Genomic DNA, 14,888 nt, shown 5'->3' on the forward strand with positions numbered 1-14,888 from the left:
CCTCTGCCTGCTAGATAATGTGAATACGGCATTGGCCACCGAAAGAAGAAGGTCCATCTTCATGAAGCTTGATTCCAGGCTAGGGGAGATGGCGACATCTGAGCAAACTACGGCAACAAAAGGCAAGCTTATCGGGGACCTATTCATTAAGGACATGGCGAAATTCGCCAGTACATATGTCTCAATGGATAGGGCCCAATCTTCTCTGAAGAAGATATTCGGCCGGAAGGTTTTCAACAGGACTGGAGGAGGAAAGGGCCACTCATCCAGCCGTGGCCAATACAGAGGCCCTTACAGAGACAGAACTTCTTGGAAGCAGGAAGACCGGAGATCCAACCCCTTTTTTCCTTCCAGGGGAAGAGGCAGGGGTAGAGGTTGGAGTATTCCTCCAGTAGGAGGGAGAGTGCAATTGCATGTACAAAAATGGGAGGAGTTGTCCTCAGACGCATGGGTAAGACAAACCGTGCAAGGTTTTCTATTGGAATTTTGGCAAGAGCCTTATCAGGAAGCATTGCCGAGTCAGGTGAAGTTCAGCAGAGAAGACGAGGATCTGCTAGACAAGGAGGTAGAGTTACTCAGGGCAAAGAAAGCAATAGGTCCAGCCTCAGAAGGTCCAGGAGGTTTTGTAAGCAATCTGTTTCTAGTGAAAAGGAAAAGCAAGGTAAGACCAGTGATAAACCTGAGGGGTTTAAATTACTTCCTGGTGTACAGGCACTTCAAGATGGAAGGGATGCACCTTTTAAGAGATGTTCTCCAGCAAGGATAGATCTCAGAGATACATACTTGACGATCCCAATTCAGTCAGAGCAGATGAAACTTCTGCAGTTTATATGGAAAGGAAGGAGATGGGAGTTCAAATGCCTTCCGTTTGGGCTGGCTTCAGCGCCATGGTGTTTCACCAAGGTATTTAGACCAGTGGTAGCATTCCTGAGAGAGCAGGGGATCAGGCTGATTATTTATCTGGACGATATCTGTCTAATGTGTCAGTGTGATGCTGGAAATGCATCAGAGGGAAAGGGCCTCCGTATCCTTGTCCTTTACTGCTTTTTATCGTGTGTTCTGTCGTGTTTTCCGCGCAGGAGTTCATGTGGGACTCCTGGCGGTGCAGCTCTCTTTCTTTTGGTTTGTTGAACGGACCTGTGGGATACCCTTATGGCACCCATGGGTGGGGGTACAACCCTGTGCCCCTAGTGTATGTTTTTGGGAACATGTGGGTGGCCCGCAGAGCAGGGTATGGGCTGGTAGCAGCTCCATGCTGAATTTGACAGGTGCGCGGAGTATCCTCCATTTTGGGATACCCCGGCCCTGCCATTGGGATCAGTTGATTCCTGAAGGAAAACAAGATGGCCCCGGTGGCCTCTTGCTTTCTATTACCCATTACCTTGTTTTCCCAAAGTCCTGAAAAGCCCTGACTCTGTCCCTTCCCCCTGACTGGCTGTTGGGTGGAAATGCCATATATGGTGTTGTTGTGAAGGCCCAGTCAGACTAGCTGGAGCCTTCCCGGTGATGTATGTTGTGGGTACCTCCTGTGGGTGGGACCTGGGTAAATAGAGTGTGTGACGAATATGCATTCTGTGTTGTGGGTGTCTAGTATCTGGTGGTTGACACAATGACTGAGACAACCCTGCCCGAAACCGGTATGAATGCAGCTTGGAGTGTTGAATGGCTCGGTACTTGTCCCAATACACATAATTTATTGTGAGTGTCTGGAGAGAAGTGAATGGCCTGAATACCTCGTGTGCCTGATTGGCTGCCTGCCTGCATGAATGCCCATAGTCGTGATTGGATGCTTGAGTGTGACCCAGCGGAATGAATGGGAGATCAACAGTATATCTGGGGACCTCTCACTGCTAGGAATCGTGTTCAGAAGCTGAAGTCCACTACGACGAGTAACTGGATTAACTAACGCTTGACCTTGAAGCCCTTCTGAACGAGAAGAATTGCTGTTGCTCTCCTTCAAAATCTGAAAGCTGCTGTGTTTCCGAGGACTGACCCAGAGAGGACCTGGTAAGGCGCCCTCTTCCCGAGCTACGAGGGACCATCGTGCACAGCTGATCTTTGCCAAAGCTCCCTGGTAGACAGACCTACGACAGGCTGCCGACCCGATACGGGGACTGCTGCGGAACTCCAAGGAGAAGCACTCGGACAGTTGTCCGCCACTGTCGACGTCCGCCGTCGCCGACCGGAGCCGCCGTGCTCCCGTTTGCCTAAGAACTTTCATTGATCATTGGACGCTCTCGCCTGCATCGTCATCCGCATGTCTCCCGCTGGAGAAGGCCCGACCGTCGACGCGCCGAGGAGCATCCACCGGTGGGTTTCCCGCCACCTAAGGACCACAGAGACGCCGTTGACTCGACGCCCTTGCTGTGCCACAGTTCTTCATCATCTCTTTGCGGTCCAGAACTATCGTCACTGAGGTGCCCCGCACGCCTCTTCCTTGCAGGACGCCAACGCTCTGTCATCGACGAGCACCGCTAGGAACGAAGCTGCCACCTCACTGCCGTAGTTCCTCCTGAGAAGCTAGGCCTTGATTGCTCATCCATTGCTACCATATAGTGAATCTTAGCTGGGGTCCGCTGTGCCTCTCCTCTACCATATAGAGAGCGGAGGTACAGATACCCCCCACCAGCCTTTACACTGGTGGCAGTAGTGGGATGCTTATGGTTTTAAGAATCAGAGTATAACCGTGCCACTTACAAAATATCTGCACTTTATTAGATTAAGGTTTCGGTGTGTACAAAATAACTGCATTACAAGCAATGGAGTCTATTGCGAATGGTAAATTGACTCGGATGAGCTTAGAGGCTCTCCAGAGTGCTTGTGTCACGCCTCCTCCCTGCCACACCATTGCCAGACAACCTTCCAGATTCACATCCACCACCCCTAACTATACACGCTTCATCCGGCGTGTTCCCCATAACATTCATCGCACTCAGCAACTGAATTACCAAGGACGGCTACGACCTTTCCTACATTGGAATCTGCCATGGCGCTTCTCTCCGGGACGGCACCCGTCCACGGGCGCCCAGAGACTACGATCCAGCGCACAAAGTGCTTCCGATCAGGTGACCAAACGCCGGCAACAGGCGGCCAATCGCCGGCAGACTCCCCGTGCAGCGTCGAGGGTCACGTGACGTGGATCCGCGTTTCCCTCGTGACTGTATCACGTGATTAATTCAACACAGTCAAAAGGACAGGGGAAACGCAGAACAAACGCTTCACAGCTGCTTTTCAGAGTGCTGCACAGCGTTTTTGGATCTCGCTTTGAATTCGGATTTCTTTGACCACGGAACTTTTCACGGATTGCTTTTGGTCTCTTCCTCAGGCTCAGGCGAACTTTAATCTTCAGGCTTCACGACCTTTGGCTCTGCACAAACTTTTGAACTTTGGATATTGGACCTTGGCTATTGTTTTCTTGGCTTTCGACCCTGGACTGTTAATGGATTGTTTACGGATCATCCACTGGCTACCTGATCTACAGGTGTACTCCATCAAGAGTGCCCACAAGGACCCTTCTGTTTCCCCTAACCCTTCGAGGCATCCTAACCAGCACATTTGGGTAAGCCCTTTACCTTCTTCCACCATATTGCATTGCGATCATTGTGACTGTCTGCCCTAATCATTTATTGCCTTACAGTGGTCAGGGGGTCCTTCCGGTGTTCCTGGTTCCAGCTTGACGGCACTCCACACCTGTGGCCTCAAGAATTGCATTGGCAGTGATATTATTCTTACCAGTGTGGTACTTGGGGACGGAGGTATCTTCATCTACACGACCATCAAGATCACAACAGCTTGTGAAGCCACGGACGTAGACTTTGTGGATATGTCTAGGGCTGAGCTGATAGCTGCCCTGGTGGACTACCAGACCGATGGTGAAACTCTTGATGAGGGGGGGAATGCAACCAATGAGGACCCTGCCCCTGGGGTTTCTACTGAATCTGTTTCTGGAAATGCCGCCATTCCTGCTGCCTCTGTTCCGAACCCCAGCAATACCTTGGAACTTGAGATATTAAGGATGAAATTGGCCTTTGAGTATCGCAAGTTGGAAATAGATGCTGAGCTTAAGAAAGAGGAGCTGGCGCAACAAGTGGAGCTCAAGAATAGGGATCTTGAACTCAAGAATAGGGATCTTGAACTCAAAGACAAGGACACTGAATGTCAGAGAATCCAGCTAGAGAAAGCTCGAGTGGAGACTTCAGCGAAACCCAGTGAGAGTGTCAGGTCCCCAGCAACTAAATTTATGAAGGATTTGGTTGGTGTGTTTTCGGAGGGTTCTGATATCCTCCAATGGATTGAAGCGTTTGAAATGGCCTGTGCAATTCATAATGCTGACAAAAGAGAATGGGCTAAGTGTTTGCTAAGTAGAGTGCCTCAAACTGGATATGACTGTATTCTGAAGCTAAGTGTGGAAGAAAGGGGTCAGTATGAGTGTATGAAATCTGCTTTGATTGCCAAGTTTGGCAAGACGCCTACCCAATACCTTAAAAGGTTCAGGGATTTTAAGAAAAGAGAGAATGTGTCTTGGGTTGACTGGGTGAGCGCTGCGCACATGAATATGATGGGGTGGTTTGATGGTTACAAGGTGAAAACCTTTGTTGAATTGTCCCACCTATTGTTTTTTTAGCATTTTTCTGAAGCCTGTTCACCGGAGCTGAGTCAGTATGTTGCTGACCAGAACATTTTGGATCCTTTTAAGATGGCTAGGTTGGCTGACAAGTGGGTCTCCCACCGGGTGTCCCCTAAGGACTCCAGTGGGAAGGACAAGGACAAAGAAAAGGGGGCCTCTCAGAAAGCTGAGGAGTCCCAAAAGCAGTCACAGTTGAATAAACCTAAACCCTCCTCTCCTAAGACCCAAAAATCTAGTGGGGATAAGTCATCTGTGGGTGGGAATAAGAGTAGTGGTTCACCTGCTGCAAAGCAGGCTCCAGGTGGTTCCAGTACCGTACCCCACACTCCCGGCACTTTTTGGGACTGTGGAGCTCTGGATCACAAAAGGGTTGACTCCAAGTGTAAAGGTAAGGCACTCGGAGTACAGGCTGTCAGCCTGACCTACCCTTAGCCCATGTCTGAGGTGGAGGCCACTGCCCTACCCTCCTCTACAGGGATCACTTTTGGTGCTCCCGTAGAGATTTCCTTAGTGTCCCTTGGGGCCTGGGACCAGTACGCGGAAGTACTGGCAACTATCCCACAGAACACCCGTAGATTTTTGAGAAGTGTCCTCCTGAATGGCCAGCCTTCTACTGGTTTGAGAGACACTGGGGCAAGCATGACAGTGGTGGACAGGACCCTGCTCAAGCCAGAGGACTATGTAGATGCTCCTCTGAGAACCACCAGGTTAGCTGGTGGGCCTCCCAAATTATCGCCTGTAGTGAGAGTCACACTCGTAATTGGAGACAAGACAGCAAAGCTTCCTGTCCTGGTCCAGGACAATGTCCCTGCTAACATTCTGTTAGGTAACGATCTAGTAGAGTTGGGGTTGATCACGGATGGTCTTCCCATGACTGCTGCTGCGGTCACTAGGTCACAGGTGACACCGGGTCTGGCTGTGAGTCAGGTACCCGAGCCGAAGGCGCGGCCTAAGGCAAGACGAAGGAAGAGCAAGAAGGCCACCTCTGTGGAGGGAGCTCCTTCTCTTCCTGCTGTTCCTACAGCACCCATTGGGATCCATGCTCCGGACAGGCTGGGTCCAGTGGTAAACCCTGTCTCAACTCCTGTGGGAGAAGAGCCAGAAGACTCTCCTGTAGGAGAGGCTCTCAACCCGGAGGATCATCCCGATCTTCAATGCTTGTTAGCTGAAGGGGGACCCTCCCGGGCAGACTTCTGTAAAGGACAGAGAGAGTGTCCCTCTCTCGAGGGTCTGATGAAACAGGCCCTGTCCCAGGCACAAGGAGAAGTGCCTAGGACTTTCCGGATTTATTGGGAGGGTGAGCTCCTTGTTAGTGAGCCCACTAAGCCTGAACCTGGTGCCCTCAAGAGGTTGGTGGTACCCCAGGTTTACAGGCCCTTCCTACTGCAGTTGGCGCATGAGGTGCCCTGGCTGGTCATCTTGGTACCAAGAAGACTAAGCAGAGGCTCTCTGCCCATTTCTACTGGCCCCGGATGGGAGTAGAGGTGGAGTCCCACTGCAGGACCTGCCCAACTTGTAAGTTGTCTGGCAAAACTGGAGGCAGTGTCATCGCCCACTGCAGCCATTGCCAGTGGTTGGCACACAGTTTGAGAGGGTGGGCATCGACATCGTCGGTCCCCTTGACCCTCCCACGTCAGGTGGACATCGGTTCATCCTGGTTTTGGTAGATCATGCCACCAGGTACCCTGAGGCTATACCCCTTCGGACTGTTACTGCCAAGGTGGTTGGAAAGAGTGCAGGGTAACCTACAAGTTCTCCACTTCTTACCACCCCCAGACCAATGGTCTGGTTGAGAGATTTAATAAAACTCTCAAGGGCATGCTAGGTGCTTTGGAAGTGCCCCTAAGGGGGAAATGGGATCGCCTCCTGCCATGCCTGCTGTTTGCTTACAGAGAGGTACCTCAAGAGGGTGTTGGTTTCAGCCCCTTTGAGTTGGTATTTGGACATCCCGTGAGGGGGCCCCTCGCCTTGATCAGAGAAGCCACCCCTCCCGGTCCCGCCAAGCAAGTGGGGGACTATGTTTTAGGCCTCAGACGGAGGATGACACAGATGATGGGTCAAGCAACGGCGAATCTCAAGGCCAGCCAGGAATTGAACAAATACTGGCATGACCTTAAAGCATCGCAAGTGGATTGGACTCCGGGAGAGGAGGTCCTCGTGATGGAGCCTACCAAGACTCGGGCATTGGTAGATAAATGGACTGGACCCTTCCGGATAGTCTCCAAGATGGGTGAGGTCAATTATCTGGTTGACATGGGAATCCCAGGGGTAGCCCCTCAGGTATTCCATGTTAATAGGCTCAAGCCTTTCCACAGGTGAGCAGAAGTCTCATGTCTCTTGCTGGCTTCAGAGCAAGAAGAGGATGAGAGTGAGTCCCTTCCTGATTTGCTGCATAGCAACCCTCAGGATGGCTCCGTGGAGGGAGTGCAGCTCTCTCCAGATTTGACAACCGAGCAGCAGAGGGCCTGCCGGACTTTGCTCCAGCAGTATGCCTCTCTGTTTTCGCTGACGCCAGACCGTGGTGTAAGCACGAGATTGACACTGGTGTCAAGAGCAGGAGCTACCGAATGTCAGATACGGTTAAGAACCACATCCAGGCTGAGGTCGCCAAGATGTTGGATCTGGGTGTTATTGAACCCTCAACCAGTCCCTGGTTCAGTCCAGTGGTCCTTGTTCCCAAGTGGCTTATGCAGATGAAGGGTGAGAACCCGAAACTGCTCAGGTGGTCCATTAGCCTGCAAGGGCTAGACTTCACCATAGAGCACAGACCAGGGAAGAGTCACGATAATGCAAATGGCCTTTCCAGAAGGTATGTTGACCGTCTGGATGAGGGTGTCTATCCCGTGGGAGATTAGGCACCCTCCACCTCAGTCTGGGGGGGCGACTGTGATGCTGGAAATGCATCGGAGGGACAGGGCCTCCGTATCCTTGTCCTTTACTGCTTTTTATTGTGTGTTCTGTCGTGTTTTCCACGCAGGAGTTCATGTGGGTCTCCTGGCGGTGCAGCTCTCTTTCTTTTGGTTTGGTGAATGGACTTGTGGGATACCCTTATGGCACCCATGGGTGGGGGTACAACCCTGTGCCCCTAGTGTATGTTTTTGGGCACATGTGGGTGGCCCGCAGAGCAGGGTATGGGCTGGTGGCAGTTCCATGATGAATTTGACAGGTGTGCGGAGTATCCTCCATTTTGGGATACCCCGGCCCTGCCATTGGGATCAGTTGATTCCTGATGGAAAGCAAGATGGCCCCGGTGGCCTCTTGCTTTCTATTACCCATTACCTTGTTTTCCCAAAGTCCTGGGAAGCCCTGACTCTGTCCCTTCCCCCTGACTGGCTGTTGGGTGGAAATGCCATATATGGTGTTGTTGTGAAGGCCCGGTCAGACTAGCTGGAGCCTTCCCGGTGATGTATGTTGTGGGTACCTCCTGTGGGTGGGACCTGGGTGAATAGAGTGTGTGACAAATATGCATTCTGTGTTGTGGGTGTCTAGTATCTGGTGGTTGACACAATGACTGAGACAACCCTGCCCGAAACCGGTATGAATGCAGCTTGGAGTGTTGAATGGCTCGGTACTTGTCCCAATACACAAAACTTGTTGTGAGTGTCTGGAGAGAAGTGAATGGCCTGAATACCTTGTGTGCCTGATTGGCTGCCTGCCTGCATGAATGCCCATAGTCGTGATTGGATGCTTGAGTGTGACCCAGTGGAATGAATGGGAGATCAACAGTATATCTGAGGACCTCTCACTGCTAGGAATCATGTTCAGAAGCTGAAGTCCACAACGACGAGTAACTGGATTAACTGACGCTTGACCTTGAAGCCCTGCTGGACGAGAAGAATTGCTGTTGCTCTCCTTCACAATCTGAAAGCTGCTGTGTTTCCGAGGACTGACCCAGAGAGGACCTGGTAAGGCGCCCTCTTCCCGAGCTACGAGGGACCATCGTGCACAGCTGATCTTTGCCAAAGCTCCCTGGTAGACAGACCTACGACAGGCTGCTGACCTGATACGGGGACTGCTGCGGAACTCCAAGGAGAAGCACTCGGACTGTTGTCCGCCACTGTCGACGACCGCCGTCGCCGACCGGAGCCACCATGCTCCCGTTTGCCTAAGAAATTTCATTGATCATCGGACGCTCTCGCCAGCATCGTCATCCGCTTGTCTCCCGCTGGAGAAGGCCCGACCATCGACGCGCCGAGGAGCATCCACCGGTGGGTTTCCCACCACCTAAGGACCACAGAGACGACGACGACTCGATGCCCTTGCTGGGCCACAGTTCTTCATCATCTCTTTGCGGTCCAGAACTATCGTCACCGAGGTGCCCCGCACGCCTCTTCCTTGCAGGACGCCAACGCTCTGTCGTCGACGAGCACCGCTAGGAACGAAGCTGCCACCTCACTGCTGTAGTTCCACCTGTTCACCGTCGGATGTTCGACGATCCGTGGCTCCCGCCTGAAAGGGAGGCACTCAAGAAGGATCGGTCGACGCATCGTCGGAGAACTCTACTCCACCAGGTACATTGGGGGGGTAAAAACCCTAATAGGAAGAAGTGAGACTATTGAACATATGTACTGGGCTTGTGCGATATATCTTATTTTACAGGTTGCCCAGGTGGGGGGATCTCCACACAGAACTGTGTCTAGGGTAGGGGGCCAGTATTCTGCCTACTGTTTCAACCATCTTGCGTTCCTTCCTATCTCTATTGCTGGTTTCCTCGTTATTAATCTGTGTGACATTTTAACCGTACAGTTGATGCACTTTAATGAGATTTGATAACATTGGTGGTACCACTTTAGAATTGTATATATTTATCATTATTGACTTCCAAGTACAAAGTGCGTTATTGTGATCGTGTACATACCCTTGAATATTAATTATAGAAAGACTGTGTTTTCAGTAATACAGTGTGTGGACATTCCTTTGTGGGGGTTTGGGGACTACACTGTACTTAAGAACCAGCCTGCATCACCTCCTGAGAAGCTAGGCCTTGATTGCTCATCCATTGCTACCATAATAGAGAATCTTGGCTGGGGTCTTCTGTGCCTCTCCTCTACCATATAGAGAGCGGAAGTACAGACACCCCCCACCAGTCTTAACAGTCAGGACAAAGGAGTTTTAGTGCAGCAGGTTCAGGTAACTACGGGTTTACTGCAGCAGCTGGGATTCCTGATAAACTGGGAGATATCAAAACTAGAGCCAGCACAGGAAATGGAGTTTCTAGGGCTCAGTTTAGAGATGACACAGGGAGTTCTCAAGCTCCCGTTGGACAAAGTGAACTGAGTGAAGAAAGAGATCAAGAGCATGATGACGAAACAAGAGTTTTCTTTGAAGAAAATAGCGAGACTGGTAGGCCGTCTGTCATCTACCATCCAGGCGATATTCCCAGGGCCTCTGCATTACAGAGTGTTGCAGAGGCTGAAGATAGATTATCTCAGGAGAGGTCTATTTTGCAAGCAGAAAGTGAGAGTATCACGGGAAGCGAGATTGGAACTGGAAGGGTGGTATTACCACATGGAAGCATGGAGTGGCAGGGCAATATTTGGCTCATCCCCGGACCTGGTGATACAGTCTGATGCCAGTCGATGGGGATGGGGAGCCAGATGCAGAGACAGTTCAACAGGAGGGAGATGGTCGAACGAAGATCTGGGTCTCCACATCAATTGTCTGCAACTTCTGGTGGGTTCCTTCGCAGTCAGGTGTTGGACCCGGGAAGGAGTGAAAGCTGCCATTCTGTTTAAGATGGACAACGTTTCGGCGGTCCGATATATAAATCGACTGGGCGGAACGAGATCGAAGAGGCTGACGGAGATGGCCAAAGAGTTCTGGCAGATTTGTCTCCAGAGAGGGATAAGCGTCAGATCGGAGCATCTGTCTGGGGATCTCAATCTGGTAGTAGATTGGAATTCGAGATACCTGAGGGACTCCAGTGACTGGCAGCTGGACGACTCAGTATTTCAGGAGATAATGCGTCACAGGAGTCCGTGTCAGTCAGATCTGTTCGCATCCAGACTGAAGAGGAAGATCTCCAGGTTTTACAGCTGGAGACCGGATCCAGAAGCGACAGATGCATTTCTCCAGGCCTGGGGACCAGCAAAGGAATATGCATTCCCTCCGTTCTTCATGATAGCGCGCACAGTGGCGCAAGTCAGGCGGCAGCAAGCTACGGTGATTTTGATAACACCAGATTGGTGAGGTCAGGCTTGGTTCCCAGATCTTCTGGAGGTGTCGTACGAAGCTCCAATTCGGTTACCAGACAGAGTAAATATATTGTTAAACCCAGCAGGAGAAGTTCATCCTTTGGTCAGGTTAGGGAACTTGAGTCTCATAGCTTGGGCGATTTCAGGAAAAGTTGGGCTAGGCCAGGACTTTCAGGCACAGCTCAAGAATTTATTAGGGAATCATGGGCTCCGGCCAAAGGGAAGGCCTATAGGGTGGCATGGAATAGATGGAGTGATTGGGGTCTAGAGAGGAAAGTTGATCCCGTACGTACAGATGTAGTGCACATATTGAATTATTTGGCAGCGCAAGCGGCGCAGGCGAAGGCTTACAGGACCATTAATAATGATAGGTCAGCGATATCGGCAGGTCATGTGTACATTGTGAGTAAGCCGGTAGGCGAGCACCCTCTGGTATGTAGGCTCCTGAAAGGCATCAGATGCATGAGACCACCTGCACCTAGATACTCTCGCTCATGGGATGTGAGTATAGTGTTAAGAATGTTTGAGGCTTGGCCAGATAATGAGTTTTGTCTAGGAAAGCATTGTGGGCTAAGTTAACTACCCTGTTGTGTCTGATTTCTTGTAAGGGAGTCTCCGATGTGAAAGCTTTAGAAGTAAATAGGAAATCCTTTTCAACTTCAGGGGTAGTATTTTACATAGAGAAGAGAATAAAGACAAGCATTAGATCAGTTGAGTACATGGCTTTTCCGGGCAAACCTAAACTGTGTCCAGTTAGATGCTTGAAAGTGTATGAAGAAAAAGCAAATGAGGTGAGACCTGTGGGAGAGTGTCAATTGCTAATAGCTGTTAGGAAACCTTTTAGGGCTGTAGCATCAGCCACCTTGTCTAGATGGGTCAGATGGTGCATGGCTGAAGCAGGGGTAGACGTAAGTCAGTTTGGAGCACATTCCACACGAGGTGCTATGGCGTCATCTGCTTTTTTGGCAGGAGCCCATCTGGAAGATATTCTAAAGGCAGCAGACTGGTCTAATGAGGACACTTTCAAGAACTTTTATTTTAGACCAGTGGGGCAAGTAGCATCGTTGGTGGTAGGTAAGCTTAAAACAAGCATAATCTGAGCCTCTGAGTCTTGACATAGAATACAGATTTTCCATACATTCGTTACAGAAAGTCATGATTCTATTAAAGACTCGGAGGCGAAAGATTATCCCACCCAATTTCAATCGCTGCCTTATAAGTAAATAATGTGATGTTGTAATAATGCAAGTTTGTATTGGTATGCTAATGTTGATATGCGATTGCCCACCCGTTCATAATGGGATTGGTAATAGTTTATATTTGTTGCAGGGACGGAACAGAAAACGACGCCTTGAGGAGATCATCAGGGAAAGTTAAGTTGTCTACCGGTTGGGACGCAAGTTGAGTTAGTTCAGCAAAAGAAAGAGGAAGGACTATGGAATTGCAGAATGTTATAGAGGAGAAGTGATCGTGATTGGGGAAATGAAGTCACGTGTTTATTATACCCTATCAAAAATGGACTACAAATATGTTGGTTCTTATTGGAATTTGTAGTTTTTTGATATTGTTGTTGTTTCATTGATGCTGCTCGAGTTAAGTAAAGAGAAGCGAGAGCATATTCTTTCACTTCCGAGTCTTTAATAGAATCATGACTTTCTGTAACGAATGTATGGAAAATCTGTATTCTACGTCAAGGCCAGAGGCTCGGATTATGCTTCTCTTTCATATTTACTGTTCAGCAGCAAAGTATAACCAATAAAACATGAACACACAAAACTCAATAAAAACGACAACAACCATTGTTTTTGAGTCTTTGTAGTTCTGTTCATATTGGTCCTCAAACTGACCATGTGATAACTTCAACCAATCATAGTATCCCATGTCCATAAATCACCCTGTCCTTCTACTATTCCTCCTCTTTCTTTACTGCTCAGCAGCGAGTTAAGTGCCCTTTTCCTTATTCGTGTGAATGTATGTGTATGATTGTGTTTTATGAGGCAGACTAGCATTCACACGCACGCATAATTAGGAACGTTGGCGGAGCATATCCACATCAGTGTTTGAGTGTTTGAAGTTGCGGTCGCAACAGGGCTGGTGCTCCGGCGACCGCAACTCCAAGGGAGAGGCACAGAAGGCACTGCGGTCACGGAAGGGAGAGCGCAATGGGACCACATAGTTCCGGTGCGCTCTCTCTCCATTCCACGGACCGTTAGGAAAGTGTACAGGCATATCGTACGATCGCTCTGAGAACATATTGATATATTGATATTTCGACAGCCTTTATCTACACGTTTCACTTTCATAGTGCAACGTTCCATCAGAATCGCGCTATGCGATCAGAGAGCACAGCGCCCCTGCAGGCCACAGTAAGGTACTGCAACAGCCATACGGGCACAGGGCACAGTCCCAAGTAAAACCTGATATATCTCATATATATATATATATACTATATATATCAAATCAGAGCAGGTGATCAATATATATATATATATATATATATATATATATATATATATATATATATATATATATATATATATATATATATATATATATATATATATATATATATATTTTATACCTCTCAAACCCCAAGAGAGTATATAAGAGATCATAACAACTCCTGGTATGTTATGTGCAGACATGAGCTCCTCCAGTGCTGAGGGAAAGGCTAACATTAGCCAGAAGAGTAGCCATGCAGAGATGACTCAGGTCCTCCAAAAAGCCCTGGGGGCCTCGTTGGGTCAAGGGCCACAGCAGATAGCTCTGATGGAGGACTGGCTCAAGTTCTCACAGGGCCTGGAGGAGATCAAAGGGCTAAAAGCACAGGGGAAAACAAAAGGGGGCAGGAAAGCAGCCTGTAGGGCAGAAGAAGCCCACCCCCCCGGGGCACATCACCGAAGAAGAAGGTTGGTAAAAGAAGGAGAGTAAGAGTAAAGGTGGGGCCTAGCAGGGGGCAGAATAAACCTTCAGACACCTCTGATGAGGGCGAGGAGGACTGGGAGGAAGAATACTCAATGGAAGAAGAGGTATATTCTATATCTTCCTCAGAAGAAGAAGGCCACAAAGCGCCAAAGAAAAAGAGGAAGGAGGAGACAGCAAAGGATTGTGCAGATGACGAAATTGTTCCTGAAGCACTAATCCACCCAACGTCTTCCGAATGAGAGCCGCCAAAAAGAATAGCGGCCTACTTAACAAAGCGCCTGAGGGCGCCCCTAGCTAAGGAGGCTAGGAGTAAAATGAGGGCGGAATGCCCTAGACCTCTCCTCCCAGAGGGAGCAGCAGATACGCCCGAGTTCGATGATAAAAATGATCACGTTCATGAGTAAGTACACTAAGGACGTGAGGAAAGGTCTAGATAGATCCTGGCGTTCATGCCAGGACAAAATTGCTGGACATGACAGGGTCCCTCACTAAGATTCTACCGATTAGCGAAGAGGCCAGAGAAAAGGTGGAGCCAGTGGACCTGACAATCCTGATCGGATGGGCCCAAAGGGCAATATGTATGTTGGGCAACACCAACCATGCTATCACCACGGACAGATGGCGGTCTCTGCTGGTAAAGATAGACCCGAAGCTAAGTGAGCTAGCTTCTTCGGAGTCAGCGTCGACCACGAAGGGAAACTCTTCGGAGACTCTTTCATTAAAGAGTTAACTAAGTTCGCTAACTCCTATGCAGCGCTGTACAAGGCACAGGCCTCTCTCAAGAGAGTGTTTGGGAGATATATTTTTGGACGGGCCAGCAGAGGCAGGGGTCGCTCAGCTGGCTGATTCCACTTTAACAGATCCTACCTGGACAGAACGCAGTGGCGAGATCAGGAGGATCGAAGACAGACCCCCTTCTTCCCATCAAGGGGCAGAGGAAGGGCCAGAAGCTGGCGACATGGAGAGCGTCAACAAAACAACTCAGGTGAGAGCGAATAACCCATGCTTAATTACCCCAGAAGTAAGGGGAAGAATAGCAGAGTTTATACAAAATTGGCTCATTATATCGGGGGATACTTGGATAATAGAAATCGTACAAGGTTTTCACATAGACTTTCTAGAGACACCTCATCAGAAGAACC

The sequence above is a fragment of the Ambystoma mexicanum genome, chromosome 11 (assembly GCF_040938575.1).
Source record: "Ambystoma mexicanum isolate Mex_15411 chromosome 11, UKY_AmexF1_1, whole genome shotgun sequence".
In the NCBI taxonomy this organism is placed as follows: domain Eukaryota; kingdom Metazoa; phylum Chordata; class Amphibia; order Caudata; family Ambystomatidae; genus Ambystoma; species Ambystoma mexicanum.